Source organism: Ornithodoros turicata, chromosome 1 (genome assembly GCF_037126465.1).
Source record: "Ornithodoros turicata isolate Travis chromosome 1, ASM3712646v1, whole genome shotgun sequence".
Classification (NCBI taxonomy): domain Eukaryota; kingdom Metazoa; phylum Arthropoda; class Arachnida; order Ixodida; family Argasidae; genus Ornithodoros; species Ornithodoros turicata.
In genome coordinates this window covers 65,832,875-65,854,691 of record NC_088201.1, presented here as the reverse complement: position 1 = coordinate 65,854,691, position 21,817 = coordinate 65,832,875, and the positions used below count along the sequence as shown (strand labels likewise).

At 45.8% G+C, this 21,817-nt stretch overlaps 1 long non-coding RNA gene across 1 annotated transcript; it reads left to right on the top strand.

The window, feature by feature from the left end:
- The first annotated feature begins 3,449 nt into the window (after positions 1 to 3,449).
- Positions 3,450 to 5,938, top strand: LOC135399897 (uncharacterized). Its single transcript, XR_010424446.1, has 4 exons — positions 3,450 to 3,928; positions 4,066 to 4,160; positions 4,284 to 4,401; positions 5,399 to 5,938. It is a non-coding gene; the product is annotated as an uncharacterized LOC135399897 (long non-coding RNA).
- Positions 5,939 to 21,817: the final 15,879 nt, after the last annotated feature.

Sequence of the window (21,817 nt, the reverse complement as noted above, 5' to 3'; positions counted from 1 at the left end):
TGCTCACTTCTTCTTCTTCTTCCTCTTCTACTTAAAAATGGGCGGCGTATAAATAATGGCACCGTGACGTTACACGTAAGGTGTGTCTGCCCAGTGTGGCGACATGTTGCACGTGCAACAAGGACTGCGGATAATTTGGACCACCTGTTTTTTTTTTACGTGCGCCGGAAATCTCCGGCACACGGTGATGGAAGCAACCTCCACACGCCTTTTTTGTGACAATTATGAACAGCATAAGTGTCACAAAAAAGGCGTACGCCTCCCGTTTTCAACAAATCAGGGCAGATAACGATATCATTTGCGATGATGGTTGGCTAGAAGCGTGCTATGCGGTGAAGTTCATTTTTAAGAGTGTAGCCCAAGATCGTGATATCGCACGTCTGAAACATCGCCATACTCTCCGTCTCCGTAACTTGAACTGAAGTGTGTGTGTGTGTGTGTGGGAGGGGTGATGGCAGGATAGGCTGGCCTTGAACTGAAGTACCGCTTATGCACACCAGCCATGGACGAAAGAAAATAAGGAGCGAGTGTGACGTCATTCCAGGCGATTCCGGAAGTTTGGGTGAGGAGAATCAACTGGGACAAACAATCATCCTCTCTTAGCTCGCCGAAGCATGGTGTTCACTAACGCTTGTTAACTTATAGAATCGAGATCAAGGTTTGCTAAAACTTGAAGATAACACTCAAACTCAGTGCCATTACGGAAAGCAGCCGCACAGGTCCGAGTTCTAACACTAGAGCCAAACAAAAAGTTATCCCTGATGGCAGTGTTGCTCCAGCCACGCCCAGCAACTCGACTGCATAACAACCAGAGAGGGGCAGTGGAGTAAATCTTGGTTCCGCCATATCTGTGTTGTTCACTAACATATGTAGCTTACTGAGAACTAACCCACATTATTGATACATGCTATGCGGACATCAGAGCGCTTACAGAAACGTGGTTATCTGCGAAAGTGCCTAATCATGAACTCTTTCCATCTGTTAAACCCTTCAATGTGCACCGCGCTGATAGGGGTTGTTGAACGGGCGGTGCTGTGCTCGTAGTTGTGTCATCGGAACTTCCTTCATGTGTAATTGATGTAGCTTGTGACCTTGAAATTCTGTGGGTGTCAATTTGTATTCTTTTAGCAAAATAATTTTTGGTGTCCGTTATCGCCCCCCGTCTCACTCGTCATCGTTTGCAAGAGATCGTCATGATGTCATTAATTTGATTACTATCCGCCATGCAGGCATGCCGGTGTTCCTTTTGGGTGATTTTAATTATCCGAATATACAGGGTGCGTCATTAAAACCTGACCAGAATTTTTATAAAAAAAGCTGTGAGAGGAGCATAGATGTTGTTTTCGTAGTTGAGTTCTACGGCCAGGCTGATATCCTCTGGAAGAGAGTATGTAACTACCAGGTGACTAGTTACCTGAAATTCATTAATTAATTTTTTAATTAGGGAATTTCGGGCAAAAGCGAGATAGCAGATTGAGAGACTATCCTCGTTGAACACCTTTCCACGTTTAAAAAATCCTGTAACACGGACGTGCGTTAAAATATCCATCCCCGAATTTCGGTATGCAAATGAGCCAAAACCGAAACCGCGGCGACCGGGAACGCGGGGAGTACAGCGCTCATTTCACGTCAGAGGGCCACGTGATTTGGAGCGGTGGAGATAATTGGAGTGGGTGCCGCTCAGCTGGGCATAAACCGCTCTCTTACTTAGAACCGCTCTCGCTGACTTAGAAGTCGGCCCAGGACGCACATTCCCCCAGGGCGTGAGTCGTGACGTTGCCCACATACGTGAGACCGACAACGGCAAGCCCTATCACCACCACCACCACCACCACCGCTCTCCGGCCCAGATAAGCCTCCGTCGGCGTGGGTGATGCGCTCCTCAGGCGCGCTTTTTCGGTTTTGGCTCATTCGCATACCGAAATTCGGGGATGAATATTTCAGCGCACGTGCGTGTTTCAGGATTTTTTAAACGTGGAAAGGTGTTCAACGAGGAAAGCCTCTCAATCTGCTATCTCGCTTTTGCCCGAATTCCCCAATTGAAAAGTAATTAATGAATTTCAGGTAATTAGTCATCTGGTAGTTACATACTCTCTTGTAGAGGATGTCCGCCTGGCCGTTGAACTCAATTGCAAAAACAACATCTATGCTGCTCTCACAGCTTTTTATAAAAATTCTGGTCACTTTTTAATGACGCACCCTGTATTGTGGTCCACATCGCCGCCGCGATTGTACCGTTTTCCTCGGAATGTCACGATCCCCTTAGCTTATGCATGGTGGTGGTGGTGGTGGTGATAGCGATAGGGCTTATGCATGGAATTTAACTTCGTTCAGCTTGTTAACGAATCAACTAGGATCACGTCGACCTCTTCATCCATTTTGGATCTGGTATTGACAACAAAGCCTGACTCTGTATCATCTCTCGCTTGTTTAGAAGGTCTGAGTGATCATCATCATTTCACAATTAACTCTAGTGTCAAACAAAAGGCATTGCTTAAGCGTCATTACTATATAGGCGACTATGCACACGCTAACTACGATGCAATCAATCAATCAATCAATATCTGCAAAGGTTCGTCGATACGTTTCTAGAAGGCTTCGAGCAAAGCTCGATGCTTGAAAACTGGACCCTGTTCACAAGTGAGGTACGCCATGTTATCAGCACTTACATACCACTTCGCAAAGTCAAGAGTTCACCGCGTACACCATGGTTTAACCGTATACTCTTAAAAATGAACTTCACCACATAGCACACTCCTAGACAACCATCATCCCGAATGACAACATTCTCGCCCTACACTGTTAAAACACAACTTCACCACATAGCACGCTCCTAGCCAACCATCATTCCGAATGATATCATTCTGTGCACTGAATTGTTGAAAATGGGAGGAGGCGCCTATCTGGGACAGATTATCTTGTCCCAGATAGGCGCCTCCCCCCTGTTTTGAACAAATCATGACACGGAATGATATCATTCGGTATGATGGTTGGCTAGGAGCGTGCTATGTGGTGAAGTTCTGTTTTAACAGTGTAGATTTGTTGAAAACGGGAGGCGGAGCCTATTTGTGTCCATTATGCACAGCACAGAATAGGCTCCGCCTCCCGTTTTCAACAAATCAGGGGTGAGAACGTTGTCATTCGGGTTGATGGTTGGCTAGGGGCGTGCTACGTGGTGAATTTCATTTTTAAAGGTCAGATATGCCGATTTGGAAGTGCCGCAGAACTGAGCGATACTCGCGCTGTGTGTTCATTACCGAACACTGAATATGTGTGCGAAATATCTTGCTCCAACTGTTCGTAGTTTTTTAGAAAACAGTTTTTTTAGTTCCCACGCCCGGTCGTCAGACCGTCGGCAAACCCTGCGCACGGGCGCACCGACGTCACTGCCAAGCTGCTCTCGGTTTATCTGTCTTTGGCTTGGCATGGACTCTTGGCTTGGCTGCTTGGCTTCTTTCGTTTCCTCCTCTGTGGATCGTACATAAGCGAACAGCTGTTATGTTGTTGCTAAGCCGGAAACAAAGCATGTGAATGTTTTTTTTTTGGCACAGCGTCGTTGGGAAAGTGCACTTCCTTGTTCTGACCTTGCCTTTTATGGGCTGGAGCGATATGAATCGTAAATATGCCACGGCGAAGTTGTCGAAGATGCGAGAGTGCTACGCTGTTAGAACAATTCATCGGTGCATTCAAGTGTTACCTATTATAAGCTGCCAAAAGACCAAGCAGTGCGAAGCTCTTGGCTGACAGTGGTGCCTGCTAATTTCCACTGCAAGGATTTCGTCCACGAATGTTATCATAGGTTACGCGCGACTCCAGAGGCAATTTGGAATCTCGGCACGAAATCGTCTGATGAAAATCTGAGGTGCCCGACGCATAACATTTTGAACGTGCCACGGAGGATCAAGGCAAAAAACGAGAGCAAAAAATGGTAAGTCGAGGTTCAGATATAAAAAATAGCAAGCGTAATGAATCGATTGTGCAGCTGTCCTACTGCGCTTACTCTGATATAACCACGATTAACAACACAATAGTACTATTGATAATCTAACTTCTGAATTATCACAGGTGCACGCTGAAGGCGGAAATGAAGCATGATCTGGCTTGCATCTGGTCATGAAGAAATTGCTGACACGTTAGTTGCAGTCCACCTCCACCAACAGGTATGACAATGTGATGTTATAATTTGAGTATTCATCTATGTTCAACTTTTCATGTGCACTCGCATGCAGACATTTTGACACCACTTTTAAATCTGCCCTCAAAGTTACAACCTGTGCTTCCAGGGTGGAAAACAAAGATCGCCATTCCGATTAGCTGCTATCTCCCAGTTCAAGCACTTTTGTGTCTGGACACTGGTTCCTGTGGATGGGGTGTTACAAGCTTTACTGTCTGATATAGAAGGTACGTTACATTAGTTCAGTTAATTTGTCTTTTGCACATTTTTGTTACTGTTAGTTGGATTACTGTTGGACATACAATCCTTTGACACACCGAAGCTGATGTCGCCTCTGATAACATTTTAGAATTTTCAGTGTCATGAACGTCCATTGAGGAAGGTGCCTTTACTATCTGTGAATCTTCAACTGAAGAATAGCCCAGAATTCATGTTAACATTGTCTACTCTTATTAATTCACTGTCTGTTTTCTGAGAGCTAAGAAAAATGGAAGCTATTTATTTGTCACAACTTCACACTGGATACTGGTGTGGTACTGGCTTGACATGTAAGCTAAAATACCTGGATTCTACAATAATTATGTTCAACTTGGTGCATTACCGTGGGCAATGCCACATTCACTACATTTTTAGTGGGTCCGGTGCACAAATACTGTGTGCATACTGAATACATACATACTGTTCGATAGGCAAAAATACCTGAGCAGTGCTGTGTAGTCTTTTTACCCAAAGTCCATACTCTTACTGCAAAGTCACAGTACGTAGAACAGCAATGTGCAGGTATGCTGCGATAGAGATTCACAACAGAAAGAAGACTGTTGAGAGCATCTAAATTTTAATGAGACGAGACTTTCGTGCACAAGGCTGCTCTTGTCAATGTCTGACATGAAGTTACAAAATCCCAGAATACATAAAACATGTTGTAATGTAGAGAGCGAGGGGTGGTACAGACATAAAGATAATTATATAATCATATATAATAAAATAAAAAGGGGGTACGACTGCCCCCTCAACTCAACTCGACAACTCAATAACTCTACTTATTCTCTACCTTACAACATGTCATATATTCTGGAATTTTGTAACTTGATGTTAGACATCAAGAAGTACAGCCTTCTGTGCAAAAGTATTCTTTCTGTTGTGCATAATCATTATGCAGTAAATGCGACTATCCATTTCTTGTCATTAAATGCTTTTCCTTTCTTTCTTTCTTTTTTTCTGCAGTGATGAGCATCCATAAGGACACATGCCAGAAAGGGAGTCTCTTTGGGATGACAAACCCTCATCACCTCATGAGGATACAATGGTTGACGAATGGTTCTCAAGCACATCGAAACTTCCAAAAGCCAGTCAGTGCTAGCACCAGGAATTGAACGTGGGCCATCCTGCTAGCAGTCAGAGATGTTCAGTGGTGTAGCCACGAGGGGGCTAGGGGGTCTCGAGCCCCCCCTACCTGCCACGGACCGACCCACACAAATCGTGCAAATCCGAGAACATAATATATGGGGGGGGGGGGGACCAGTGTGACTATCGCGAAAGTTCTTGCAGTTCATGGCGTCTATCTAAGAAGCATTCTTGAATGGTTTTCAAAGTATGAGCTTTTCAAAATACTTCCAATCTCGTGACACCACTTCATTGGTCATGACAGCCTATACATGTAATCGTACTGTGAACGTCTAAATCAACTATTTTCGTTCCCTTTTTTAATCCTCAGTTTGAAGTGTGCACAAGTATGTGTGTGTTGTCGACACAGGATCAGCGGGGGGGGGGGAGTTTTCGTATCGAGCCCCCCCCCCCCCCTACCTTTGAGGTCGGGCTACGCCACTGGCGATGTTACATTTCAGGCGCTCATTGACTTTTGGTGAATTACTTGTTGACTTTGTCCCAAGGTGGAGCTCGCTACAGCTCATTTGCTATCTGTTAATGTTGTGGCGTGTGTTGCGTTTTTTTCTTTGTGTGTTCCAGACTCAGAACGGTTAATTTGGATCAGGTCAGGTACGTTTCATTTAGACATGGCAAACATAAAGTGGTGTTTCTCCACACAACTTAGCAGTGGTCTTCATGCATTACTGATACAGGCGTGAATAGAAACCTAGCCAGAGCAGCTGATACACAGAGAGAACATAGCCCGTGTGTGTTTGTCTTTTCCACCGCAGCCCTTGGGTTTCCTCCCTGATGGCTACACATGTCAGGGATAGGTTTCAGAACCGGTAGTTCCCGCCAAGTGTGAATTGCTTTTCAGGGGATCATCACGCTGGCAGATGAAACATATGGTTTAAATTATTTGCAGGACAGGAATTGCGCAGCTTCACACAAATACTACTACTACGACGTAAGAGTGGTTTAAAATCTATATTTTTTGTGTTCCTGACATTATCGCACAAGATGTAGTATCCACTATGATCCTTTATGTGGGGGGTATGTACAGTGCAATCAACAGATGCTATTTACAAATCTGTGTTTTCTACTGTGTTGAAATGGGGTAGTTTGTATCTGAGAGCCATAGTGAAACACAGGCCCTCGAGAAACATGGCAACACATTGCAGGGACTCTGGATGCTGCCTAAATTTCCAGAACACACAGCTCAAGGCAGCGGTTAAATAACAAGTGGTTAGAGAAATCAAAGATAGTTGCATCCGTAAGCAGTCCACTGTTGGATTTGCTTCTGTCAGAGATACGTTATCTCAAAGGGAACGCACGGACACACTCAGAATGATACTAGGGCTGCCTGTGAAATAGAATGAGGAGAGGGGAAGATATATAACCTTTTTCTTGTCTGTTATTCTATTGGTTAAATTGTCATTTTCTTAGCAGCGTATGTGTGTATATTCCAGAGTCTGCTAATAAATATATCAGTTTAGAGCTAGCAGTCGCATTGTAGATGTCTCATCCTGTCCTTGGTTGCTTGTGATTCACTATGACCATGCTTGCTAATGCAAAAACAGAAAACAAAAAAAGACAATAGAAAAACACGGAAAGAGCGACCTAAAAAGCTGCCTGTTCTAGTGCTCACATGGAGGCAATGCAATGAGGTAACATGTTCCATTCATGAATTGTGCATAGTAGTACATATCACAACGGCAACCGATTAATCAGATTTTTCTTAAGTACTTTGTTTTTTTTTAGCTTTGTTTGCACAGTCTATTATTGGAGCTTTATGTGATTCCCCTCTTCAGATACTTTAAGATTGCTGATGCTGTGCAGTTTGTTAATTTTGAAACTGTACTGTGCTGAGGTACAAAAACAGAATTGTCATATCTGCATTTGAGCACATTGGAATAATTTGTAAGTACTTTACTTGTTGACATTAATATTTGCACCAGGTCACAACATTGTTGATTTATGGAAAATGTAAATAAATATATTTATTTGCTTGCCAAACAATGCACAAATGTCTTCTTTTCTAGTGAGATATTCCCTGTTCACCAGACATAAATGTGGAAAAGTTAAAGGGGCACAATGATGGTAGAGTCTAGCGTTGCTTTTTGCCACTTCACATATATGCACTGTTATTCGTGTGCACATGTAGGAATAGGAAGGTAGAGGATGCGCATAAAACATTTTGTATGCAGCCACAGATATGGTTCAGAAGATTAATTAGATGATGTCCAAGCATATATAATTGTGCTTCATGTGCAATGGGTATGCTAACGGATTGCTTCCATGAAGCCTTTTTATTTATTTTTTATAAATTCTTTCTATAAATGTTATTTTTGATTTTATATAAATTTCATATTACATATTGTATACTTATATTTTTATAAATTTTATACTAAAAACTCAAGTTACACGGCCCCTGTAAGAGTGCCCTTTGCAAATGGTTTGATAACGTGTCTCGAACTGTAAAGGTAAGAGGCAATCGAGAATGCTGCAGACAAGGTTGCAACTTACATATTGCTTATCACGTCCTACATACAAAGTGCTTTGTACAATAATTCCTGAGCACGGAATTAATCCCGAGGCTGGCCAGTGATGTCACCCACGACGACAAGTCACATAACTGCCTTTAATACTTTTACACCCCATGGGCTGAGTTGTGAATTGAAAGAGCACTCTACAGAAGGATACGGTGCACCTGATTTCTAGGATCTATGCTATGCCCTAACTCTTCAGACACCACATTTCTAAGTGGCAATATGTGCTCTGGTACTTCTTTTGCGTCTGCATAGTGTGCAACCACATGGCTACTGGAGGTTCCGTGTGCATGTTTTTGTGCGACGGTGTTCATTACAAACAATATCCAGATGTTAGACATAAAATGGAGTAGCTTGTAGCGTACCACACAACGCAGCGTGACATGGGAGTGCGTGATTCAAAGAAAGCTTCTGGAAAATACACAGAATCTCACAAAAAGTTTAAAATGTGATTTGTATTTCGTTTTACGTCTTTCGTCGTTACATACCATCGTCGACGCTGTTGCACATTGATAAATCGTACGTAAAACTTGTCCCATAGCAGTATGCGGTTTCTCAAATACATAGCAAAATTTTCCTGCAGTAATAAAACGCTGTCGGCACTTTCTTGCTGACACGGCTGTCGAAACGTCAGCCTCTACAATGGGCAAGTGCTGTAAAGGGGCTAACGCAGACGCGACTTGATACAAATTGTACGTGCTCACAAAACACAAACGACGAATTCCAGTCACAACATCGCACAGAGGTTGGTTCGCGAATGAGTTCGCAGCTGCTGCACTGTTTACTTATCGCGGAACGGTGGAACCCGGCTGTCCGCCATCTTCAAGCACAGATACGTGAAGCCGCGAGAAGCCGTAGCTGAAATCCACTGACAAGTACGAAGGCGCGTACACGTCACAATGCCCGTTCGGGCGCATTTACGTCATAAAAATGGCTGCGCCCATGTGTGTTTCGGAATGAATTACCTATTTTTTTGACATGGTACTGTACCGAACTGAGAGAATGAAGGTGTATTTTGGGGAGAGCTGGATGTGGGCTTTCAGAATATCACAACCGTTTCGACTATTTGGGATATCGGCATAGCTGACCTTTAAGAGCATACTCTTAGTCGATTGCGTAACAAAAAGAAACGTTTATATCGTGGAGACCGATTGTCAACACTTGCTCTCGCTGGGCTGCCTATCACGTAGCAGAAAAGGAATACAAAACCACTTTTAGCAACGCAAAATTATTTTTCTTTCGCAACACCCAGCCACACATGCTTAACTCTAATCCGAGAAAATTCTGGAGCGCATTTAGGACCTCACGTGACTATACCATTGAACTCCAGCAGCCCAGCGGTGAACCAGTTCCCTCAAGTGACTGCGCTAATTTTTTAACGAAGTATACGCGAAAATGTTTACCAGTAGTGTCGCGAACTTTCCTCATGATTTTCCAAACAGCAATTTCGTATGTATGCAGCCTGTATTAATCAGTGTTCCTGGTATTGTTAAGATTATCGAATATCTTAAGATATTGTCTTCGTGCGGCACCGATAATATTAACTCCAAGTTTCCCAAGAATTCCGAACTGTATTGCTTCATTATGTTATTTAAGCTCTTTGCACAAACACTAACGTGTGGCGAGTTACCAAATGACTGGAAGACAGGTAGGGTGGTTCCAGTCCACGAAACAGGCGATAAACACTTGGCAACTAACTACCGACCAATATCCCTAACCAGCATACCTTGCAAAAACTTTGAGCACATTAGCTTTAAATCTCTTGCGGAACATCTGGATTCTCATGGTTTCTTCTCTCCATATCAACATGGTTTTCGTAAATGATTCTCCTGTTCAACTCCGCTTATATCTTTAACACACGACCTTCTCAATATTCTCGATCGGGGATCCCAGGCAGATTGTATCTCCTTAGATTTCTCAAAAGCCTTTGATAAAGTACCTCACTCCCTTCTACTTAATAAACTGCGTAGCCTTAATACCGATCACGAAGTTTTATCTTGGGTAGTACCCTTTTAATGATCGAACACAGTACGTAACTGTTAACGATTCGGACTCCCGGAGCCTCCCAGTAACATCCGGGGCCCCTCAAGGCTCTGTTCTTGGACCACTTCTTTTTTTAATATACATCAGTGACCTGCCTAGCTGCGTCTCCTCATCTGTCCGTCTATTCGCGGATGACTCCGTCATCTACCGCGAAATCACTAACAATTCTGACAAAAATAACCTATGCAGTCTGATCTAGCACAATTATTTGCCTGGTGTACTCAATGGGGCATGGAGCTTAACCTCCATAAATGCAAACATATGCAGGTGTCTAGGCGGCTGCAAGATCTCAGCCATTGCTACAGCATTAACCATATCCAGCTCCAGTCTGTAACCACATACAAATATTTAGGAGTGCTACGAACGACTGACCTTTCTTGGAAATCCCACATTGAATATGTCACTAACAACGCCAACCGCACCCTCGGATATATTAGAAGAAATTTTTCCATGGCTCCTGTAGATCTGAAGTTAGCACTATATAAGAATCTAGTTCGTCCCAAACTTGAATATGCATCATCTGTCTGGGACCCAACTCATTCCACATTAAAGGGACTATGAAATTTCCCGAACCCCCATACTTTTTTTCGATGGAAACTGTTCTTCCCGCAGAGAAACTAATATGCCACAAATTTTTCCGGACGAAATCGCTCCACTCTGCGAGGAGCGCGCGCTGGAAATGTCTCTTCCGCGTTCCTCCTCTCCCGCGCATATTTCCCTGTCGATGGTGTAACTGTACGGACCGCTCTTCGGTTCCCCGTTACGTCACCGGTGCTGCACAATGGCAAGTAATGCCGCGAGCTCGCGCTGTGGCTGCCGCCACTGCCGAAATCTGCCGATCGCACGAAAGCTGCTGTCATGGAGATTTCCACTCCCGATGAACGCATACGCGGGATCCTACGGCGCATGCTCCTGGCGGGATTCCTCGGCTCGGCAACACGTCACGATGACGTGTTGCTGAGCCGGCCGTGGTCGCGTCAAGTTACCCGTTGTGTCTCCGCTCGGCAGCTCGTCACGGCGCGGCGCCAGCTGTCCTCCCTTCGCCGCTCCGTTTAAATTCGCTCCCGAGAAATCCGCTCGCGCGACGAAAGTAAAATTTCGGTTCTAGGCTCAGAAAAATGTCTTCTTTCGAACGGAACGAAGAAAAAAATCGTTTCATAGTCCCTTTAATCCTTCAACTTGGGAGCATTCAAAACCGCGCGGCTCGTTTTACGAGGGTAGGCTGAAAAGTAATGCCTCCACCTTCATAACTCCCCAACAGATGGCAACACCACTGTGCAGCGGTACGGGGCCATTACATCCAACGAGCTGTTACATCCATCGTGTCGTTACATCCATCGATGGACGTAACGACACGATGGATGTAACAGCTCGTTGGATGTAATGGCCCCGTGCACATCCAACGTGCCATTACATCCAACGCGCCGTTACATCCAAAAACGAGCCGTTACGTCCAACATGCTGCTACATCCATTGTGCCATTACATCCAACGAGACGTTACATTCATTTTTGGCCACTACATCCACGGGTCATTACATCCAACGAGCCAGTACATCCAACGAGTCATCACATCCATCGTGCCAGTACGTCCAACGAGCCATTACATCCACGGACACAGAACACTCGGTCAATGTTCTCGTCGGTGTTCTGTGCTTGTTACGCAGCGCCTTCCATCAACCATCTCAAACGCGGTTCATTCCAACATCGCTGTTCGGTACTTCTTTGTCGCACCTACGTCAGTGGCCAGCAAGTGTAGAGGTCGTTAATTCCTTAGTTGTTTTCAAACTTAGGAGGGGAGCCTATAGGTGCATTGGTCCCCATGCGAATGTCGCTGTTCTGCGCTGTATTGCCAATGATCCCCTTCACCCATGAGATAGCGTCCTGTGTGTGAGTCACGTTGTGTGAATACCAGATAGTGTTGGGAAGGTGCACACACCTGGTCACCTGGATCCGGGAAAAACCACGGGTTGACCCAGAAACGGGTTATTGTGGCTGCCTGGACGATTCGACGGAGAAGAATTCCTCCGATTCAGAGACTCCACCCCGAGCAGGGAAATGATTGTTTTGTGCGGAGATAGCGACTTGGAAGCGCTTTCGTCGGCCGAGTAAGTGTTTTGGGACGGAAACTTTAAGCATAACTCACCAGAATTCATGAATCCCGTTGTACGCCCTTCATGTGTCGATACGAGGAGAGTGTCACCCTGTGGTTTTTGCGCTCACCAGGCGACGTGACACAGCCGCCCATGAATAAACCTTTGATGTAATTCGTGACACACTCCTACACCGTTTCAGCCACTTGGGAACACTACAAAGCTCAGGTCACTGAATGTTTCACTTCGAAGTTGCAGCTATAAATGCAGCAGTGACAGTGTTCAGCGCTGTACGTGTGAATCAGCCGATAAAAATAAATGGCTGCGCCTTTCATTATGAGAAGGCGATAAATGAAAAGCGAGACGAGCATTGCTTGAGAACCGTCTGCAGGACAATGAAGAAGTACGAGAGTGGTTCAGGGTGATAAGGCACCTGCCCTTCCTCCCCGAACATTTCCGTCTCCCGTTCAGCGAGGATTTCATTTCCAATCCACCTCAGCAAGTATCACCTCTTCTGAGCGCTCTGCTGCAGCCCTTCATATCCTACTTCCGCAATTTTGGCTGACATACGTTCCCGTCCGTGACGAGTCGGACCACTTTGGCAACTCCGGAGCACGCACCACGAATGTGGTCGAGGGTAGGCACAATGAACTCCATGACCAACTCCCCAACCAGCACCCAAGTCTCGCGGACTCCTTGCATTTTTCCAGAAGGTGCAGCACGCCGCAAAGTACCAGCTGCGGCTTCTGCTGTGCGACCCTGCGGCGCTGCCCAAGCCACAAACGCCACGAATCCGCGAGAGGAACGCAGATATGCCGAAGATATGGAACTATTTCGCCGCTATTTTTTGTGTGCCCCCGTTCAATATGAAGACGTCGCAACGTACCTGAAACGCGTGATAGACGTTGGGATTTTGCCATGTACATAATGTTATAGTCCGCGAATGAAGAGTACCTGTTTGTAACTGATGTACCTACTAAAATATAGTATGCCGCGTTGCTCAAGAAACTGTGACCTTTGGCTGTTAAGTCACTGCTATACCTTTGCTAATGCTACCGTTGCGCAACTATATAGCGAGAGCAGCACACAGGTAAGATCATTAAAGACACGTTCATGCTTAATTCATTTAGTTATGTATTTCATATTCAATGGCTGCCACATGTTGCAGCCACATGTTGTGGACGTGAGGCTGGCAGGTCAAGTTAGCGCTTGAGCAGAGCTCCCGTCGTGACGGGCCGTCTTATGCTTGTAAAAGTTTTATTGTGTGTGGGTGTTTCTTTTCTTTTTCTTTTTTGAGACTGTCTGCGGTTAGTTTGTACTGCTTCACGTTTCAAGTTCGTTCGGGAAAGGATGGGGTAGAAATGAAAGCCACATTTTGATAAAGTTTTCGCATCGAATTTCGATGCAGACGTCCGCGCGTCCCATGCCACCGAGACTGGGAGAAAAGAAACGATGGGCGGAACTAATACCATTGGCCAGGTACCGAAACGCATTATTGATAGATATACATGCACTATGCATTGTGGATGAATGTACATCGCCACTGACCAGCAACCGGGGGGGGGGGATATGTTTATTGAAAAAGAAGCGGGGAAAGGTTAGTCAGGCATAGGCGGGACTTGCTATTCCTTTCATAAAAAGAAAACGAAAAAGAAAGAAAGAAAAGAAACACACACACAGCAATCGCCTGCGGGTTGTAGTCGTCTTGACGACAGGCGGGTCACCGGTTCACTCCTGCTATTCCTAATCCAGGCTTCTCCTCCCGTCGACCTTCTTACCTCTGTTGCGTCTCGTCGTGGCAACATTCCCAGGCGTATACACGGATTTTCGGCAGGTGTTCACGAAGGACATCCCTTTCTTCCCGCCAGCCATCCAGACAGCCAAATAAGGCATAAGCGTGCAGGGGATAATGTGTCCATTCTTCCCGCTGGCCATCCAGACGACGAGCGACCTTCCGAGCCAGACTGTCTGTCCATATCACCATTGCCTTCCGTAGAGCTAAGCCGATTGCGCTGTCTGGGAGACGGACATTGAAGGTGAAGACAAACGCCGTGCGGCAAGGACACACCACCATGTGCAACCAGTGTGCTCTATTGTAAACGGTGTCACGTGTTGATGCTAGATTGTATATAAAAGCGGAGACCTTCAGGGCTCCTCTGTCTGTTCACTTCGAGTCTTCGAACATGTAAATAAACCTCGTTGTGTTTCTCGTAACGGACCCCTGCCTGACTACCTCCGGCACCAGACCGCTCGGACCCGAAACCGCAACACCTCCCATCGCCCCCATGGCGACCCAGATTTTTTGGCCGTTACGTGCATCGTGTCGTTACATCCATCGTGTCATTGCATCCATCATGCTGTTGCGTCCAACGCGTCGTTACGTCCATACCGTGCTATTGCATCCAACGAGCTGTTACATCCATCAATGTGATAAGGCTGATGTGCCGCCTGTGCAGCAGGTATAGGAGTATTCTGTAGACTCTGCTCTTCAGATCCAGTAAGCAGGAAGCCTTAGTAGTGAACAGTTGTGTTGTGACAGCGTAAAGAATGGAACCCTGCGCAGATGGTCTCTCAATTCGATTGAAGCAACGTGCTGTCACTGAATTCTTTACAGCAGAAGGTGTCACCCCCAAGAAAATTCATGAGAGAATGCAAGCCGTTTATGGTGATTGTGTTGATGTGAGCACTGTGCGTCGTTGGGCCAGCAAGTTTGCAGTTGGTGAGGCGGGAACATCTGACTTGCGTGACAAACAAAGAAGTGGACGTCCAGTGACGGCAACCACTGAGTTGAACGGTTGAACCTTTCCTCTATACAGTCCAGATTTGGCGCCGTCTGACTTCCATCTGTTTCCAAAGATGAAAGAAGACCTACGGGGACACCGATATGAATCTGACGACGAAGTTGAGAGAACTGTGAGAGGCTGGTTGCGCAGACAGAGTGTCAACTTCTACCGTGACGGCTTATGTCGGCACAGTTCCCCTAGAAGTCGGCCCAGGACGCACATTTCCCCAGGGCGTCAGTCGTGACGTTGCCCACATGCGTGAGGCCGACAACGGCAAGCCCTTTCACCATCACCACCACCACCACCACCGTGACGGCTTCGAAAAGCTTGTTCACCGTTGGCGGAAATGTATACAATTGTCTCGTGATTACGTGGAAAAGTGAATATACGTAATCGAAGAGGAGATTCTAAACTTTATTCCTGCGTTTGATTTATTAAAATATTCCCATCCGTACCCAAATTATGAAGGTGGAGGCATTACTTTTCAGCCTACCCTATCTTATCTAACTTCAACAGAACAGCGAGTGTTGCATGTATGAAGGCTTCATTATTACTAGAACCTCTATCACTACGTCGGAAACGCAGGCGGCTCACTCTTTTTCACGCCATTTATTTTCACAACCTACACTCTAAAAACTGAACTTCACCGCATAGCACGCTCTGCGCCAACCATTGCCACGAATCATAGGGTTATCGCTCCTGATTCGAGGAGAGAGGGAGGCGTACGCCTTTTTGTGTCAATTATCATATATCCAAATGGACACAAAAACGCGTACGCCTCCCTCTCTCCTCGAATCAGAAGCGATAACCCTAATAATGAGTGTCACAAAAAGGCGTACGCCTCCCGTTTTCAACTAATCAAGGAAGGGAACGATATCACCCGGGATGGTGGTTTGCTAGGAGCGTGCTATGTGGTGAAGTTCATTTTTAAGAGTGTAATACTAAACGAACATCTGCTCACTGCACCCTCGTTTATCTCATCGCGTATTGATAATCAACATAAGGTGGGAATACCGCTCTGCAAGACCGATTTATTATCTAACTCTTTTGTACCCCGAACAAGTTTGGACTGGAACCACCTTCCGTCTTCAGCGATATGTATTAATCCAACCAATTTTCAACTGTGTATTGCAAATTTCATATAACCGATCCCCTCTGAGTGCTTGGCCCTGAGGGTATAAATAAATAAATTATTTTTCACAAAGCTAAGTTGGTGACATATTGAATGTTTCAGTGACATTAACTCCCTTTAGTGAAGCAGAGTTAAGCGTTAAACTCAAGTAAAGGATCGTTTATCTCTATTCAAATGTTAAAGGGGCTATGATACCATGCTAGACCGCCAACTGTGTCGACTCCAAACGGCGATTTTAACTTGTGAGAGCGGTAATCTTTCCTTGAGTCTGAGGAAGGACAAAACACAGGACTCATTGAGTCCCGTGTCGTCCACTTCGTTCGGCGTTCCATCTGTGATTTGTCCTTCCTCAGACTCAAGGAAAGGTTACCGCTCTCACACTCTAAAAACAGAACTTCACCGCATAGCACGCTGTGCGCCAGCTATTGCCACGAATGATAGGGTTATCGCTTCTGATTCGAAGAGAGAGGGGGGCGTACGCCCTATTGTGACAATTTGGATATACAGTCGGACCTCGTTTTATGAACCCTCGATATACGAATTCCCTCAACTTACGAACGGCTCCACAGGGAACCAAACTTTTTCCGTGTATTTTGACCTCGTTTTACGAACCCTCGATATCCGAACTATGAACGGATTGTTAGGGAACGGACCCAAAGCAGCCAAGCCATTCTGACCTCGATATACGAACGGGCATTATGAACGTACAGAGGACAGGCCAATGGACCGGAGGATAATGAAAGTTCCTCAGTACATGCTGCCAAGGTCAAACATACAATGTCCCAACGCCGCTACGTTCCACAAACATGATTCACCATTTCGCGAAAGAATAATTCGGGCGTTTACAGCCGAACGGTTGTCAGTTTGGACCAGGTCTCCGAGATGGAAACATCTTGCCGTTCCAACAGAAGGCGTTCATCCCTGACAGCCGGTGACAAGCGTGTTATTTGCCTTTGGAAACAGTCTCATCCACGCGCGATACCGTACACTGTTAAAACAGAACTTCACCGCATAGCACGTTCATAGCCAACCATCATTCCGAATGATATCATTCTGTATATTGATTTGTTGAAAATGGGAGGAGGCTCCTATCCGGGACAGATTATCTTGTCCCAGATAGGCGCCTCCCCCCTGTTTTGAACAAGTCAGGACACAGAATGATATTATTCGGAATGATGGTTGGCTAGGAGCGTGCTATGTGGTGAAGTGCTGTTTTAACAGTGTACTTTGAGGACCGGGTGGATGAGTCAAGTGTCAGACTTCTGTCATCTCTTCTAAACAGGATAGACCCTGCAGAAAGTATGGCGCAAAGCACAATTACGCAGTATTTTCAAAAATAAAACTTATTCAAATCAATTTCCCGTGGTTTTGTGAGGTATTTGTGCACTGCGCACCTCGATTTACGAACGATTTTCTGAGAAACGAAGGGTGTTCGTAAAGCGAGGTTTGACTGTATGAAAATTGCCGCAAAAAGGCGTACGCCCCCCCCCCCCCCCCGTCATCCAATCACCAGCGGTAACACTATCATTCGTGACAATAGTTGGCGCGCAGCGTCATATGCGGTGAAGTTCTGTTTTTAGAGTGCACCGTTCCACCAGCTCACTAGCACCCTCCTGATTTGTTCACAATTTTAACTTGTTGGCTGTGGCACCTTTTGTATAGAGGAATCTGATAGGTCCGTATCTTCACCACATATAACACGCTGCTAACCAACCATCATGCCCAATGACAACGTTCTCGCTCTCTACTTGTTGATAACGAGAGGCAGAGCCTATTATGTACCAATTATGCACGGTATTATGACTACAAAATAGGCTCCGCCTCCCGTTTTCCGCAAATCAGGGACGAGAACGTTGCCATTCGGGATGATGGTTGGCTAGGAGCGGGCTTTCTGGTGAAGTTCGTTTTTAGGAGTCTGAGAGTTTGTCTGAAAACGTCTTTTCCTCAGACGCTTTCAGACATATGTCGGCACAGTTCCCTTAGAAGTCGGCCCAGGACGCACAACATTCCCCCCAGGGCGTCAGTCGGGACGTTCTCCACCCATGTGAAGCCAACAACGGCGAGCCCTTTCACCAGCACCAGCGCCACCATCATTTTTAAGAGTGTAGAGCAGAATGTTATGTGTACCTCCGCGTTGGCGTCTGATTGGTGCTACAATTCTTCAAATGACGCAACAGTGGGTATGTATCTGGATGGCAGTACGTCTACTCGCGCATCCGAAAAAAAGTGCGTTTTTGTATTAACGCAAAGAGTGAAAGTATTCAACAATAAATTGTAAATTGAATTACGAAGCCTAGAAGAACAATATTACACCTATTACGCCCATAACTAAATACCTGCAGATAGGAGTTTCTGCCTCCTTTAAAGCAACAGTCCGGACCACCGGTGGGTATTCAGATTGCGAATGCATACATTGTGCTCCACACGTATATCATGTGCGTAAACTATAAATGATCAAAGCTTCCCCGTTTTAGAGAGAATGAATGAAATCGTACGGGTAACCCATATCCGGTTTCGGCTTCTCCGTAACATCACTACTGCTCCCGACGTCACCGTTCTGCAAGACGACACAACAAAAATCAGCGAGTCCAAAGCGAATGGCGAACGCCATGGACGATGCAGGGGATGAAATATTTTCTTCTGACCGTGACGACGGCTTGTATTACACCTGTTTGCTTGCTGGACGAATAACCCTTTGTAACTGACCCTTTTGCCAGTCCGGACGCACAAGGCATTCCCTGTCGTAGCGGTCCTTCACTCTTAAAAATGAACTTCACCGCATAGCACGCTCCTAGCCAACCACAATCTCGAATGATATCGTTATCTGCCCTGATTTGTTGAAAACAGCAGGCGTACGCCTTTTTTGTGACACTTATGCTGTTCATAATTGTCACAAAAAAGCGCACGTACCGTTTTCAACAAATCAGGGCAGATAACGATATCATTCGAGATTGTGGTTGGCTAGGAGCGTGCTATGCGGTGAAGTTCATTTTTAAGAGTGTTTGTTGAGGCGCAAAGTGAGATTTTCAGGTGATACTTGAGCAACACTCTTAAAAATGAGTTTCACCGCATAGCACGCTCCTAGCCAACCACAATCTCGAATGATATCGTTATCTGCCCTGATTTGTTGAAAACAGCAGGCGTACGCCTTTTTTGTGACACTTATGCTGTTCATAATTGTCACAAAAAAGCGCACGCCTACCGTTTTCAACAAATCAGGGCAGATAACGATATCATTCGAGATTGTGGTTGGCTAGGAGCGTGCTATGCGGTGAAGTTCATTTTTAAGAGTGTTTGTTGAGGCGCAAAGTGAGATTTTCAGGTGATACTTGAGCAACACTCTTAAAAATGAGTTTCACCGCATAGCACGCTCCTAGCCAACCACAATCTCGAATGATATCGTTATCTGCCCTGATTTGTTGAAAACAGCAGGCGTACGCCTTTTTTGTGACACTTATGCTGTTCATAATTGTCACAAAAAAGCGTACGCCTACCGTTTTCAACAAATCAGGGCAGATAACGATATCATTCGAGATTGTGGTTGGCTAGGAGCGTGCTATGCGGTGAAGTTCATTTTTAAGAGTGTTTGTTGAGGCGCAAAGTGAGATTTTCAGGTGATACTTGAGCAACACTCTTAAAAATGAGTTTCACCGCATAGCACGCTCCTAGCCAACCATCATCTCGAATGATATTGTTATCTGCCCTGATTTGTTGAAAACGGGAGGCGTACGCCTTTTTTGTGACACTTATGCTGGTCATAATTGTCACAAAAAAGGTGTACGCCCCCCGTTCTCAGCGAATCAGGTCAGATAACGAAATCATTCGAGATAATGGTTGGCTAGCAGCGTGCTATGCGGTGACGTTCATCTTTAAGAGTGCAGCTCGGAGTGGCAATTTGGGTTTATGACTTATGCTATTCGTAATTATGTAGCGTGTGACATTGGTTATGCAGGTGTTGATGCTGTAACTCCGAGAGAAGCACCTGACAAATGTTTATGCTGCGCATGCCAAATCTGTGACGAGAGCGAGATCAACACTTAATAGCACCTACTTGTCTCTTCAAAAGACATCGGAACTGCACCGAGCTTCCATCCAGGGCGGTGATGGCTATCCACAACTGTTTTAGGGGTTTGGTGTTGGCAAACCCGAAAAACGACACGGACGTTGTGTTTTCTTTCTCGTTCTCACAATGCACTAAGCAACACTTATGTCTTATCATCGCCCCAACAACGCCGTCATATACCAGTCACTAATAAATGAAAAGCAGGAATGCGATGTCTATTGAGAATACAGGAACGAGGATCGGCGACGAAAGTACAGCACACAGCTCGCCGAGAGGAATCAGGAGAGGAGAGAATCATCTGATACTGCCTATTTAACTGGGGTCCAGACTGTCCTTTTAACCAGGTACCCGCACTAGCGACATTATATGTCGAGGTGTCGTCAGAGGAGAGCGAGGAAGAAAGCACGCGTCAACGGCATATCGCGAAAGAAGTGCCAAGAGCATCGGAACGACGTCTGAAGTGACGGTGGAGAAGTTGCTCATGGGGTAACTTCGCCAATAATCGTGGTGGTTACCGTGGCACACAGGGAGCATCCCAATTAGACTGCTGAGTGATGCTCGCATGTTTTCTGTGATGGGTAGTTCTCTTGAACTACCCAACTTCCACAGCAAGAAGGCTAGCACACCCCTCCCTCTCCTGTGCCACGATCATCTCTCCCCTGCCTCTTTCACCCTCTCCTCTTCTCCCTCCCCTGGGTGCACTGAGTCGCCACTCCAGAGCAGGCTGACCGCACCTTCCCCCTACACCATCCCAGCCACCCACCCCAGACGTTGCTCAAAAACGCGACCGAGAACGGCGCTGAACGGAGCGCAGCTAGCAGACGCAGTTTCTCAGAATTTCAGAGAAATTCTGTGGAACGCGCACGGAATCTTCGGGTGGCAGAGGAGTACACGAGAAGACGCGACGTCGATCACGTGCACCCAACAAACTATGACACCGCTCCTGTCGCCCTCGCGTCTCCTCCGATATCTCGCCTCAAAGAGTCGCTCGTGCGTGCTCGTGCGGATACCCGGTAACTGAACACGGAACACTGGACGGAGTTAGTCCAGAGAGTTGACACTAATGGACGTAGCCGGACCTAGACCTACATGCATGGGTAGTTTAGCGAAAATTGCAATTCATATGCATCGAGATTAACAAAATAAGAGACGCGAGAAAACCTGGATTAGGAAGCCTGAATGCTTTTACTTCGGTCTGCCTTCATTGGATCGCTGGATTTCCCACTTTACGACAAATATTTAGCTCTTGTCCCTTATCCGCCCAAAGTTTTCAGCGCACTTTTCACTTCATTCCAACAAACTAAATACAAACTATACACCTGAAATCGCTCTAATTCTCGCCATTGTCTTTTATACCCGTATTCACCAACTTACTTAAACCATTGGTTTAGTGACGTCGGGTTTAAATTGATCACGTGAGACTTTCGTTCGCCAATCCTGGATCACCATCCCATGCTCTACAACCTGCTCCTGTGAAGCCAATGGCACCGCACATAGCGAGCTTCCTGCACGGCGCATGCGCATTTCGCCAGGGTCTGCCAGAAGCGATGGAGGCCGGTAGGCCTAATCCCCGGTTCACGAAGAATTTTTCATCAAATCTTGGGTAAGTTTTGATTG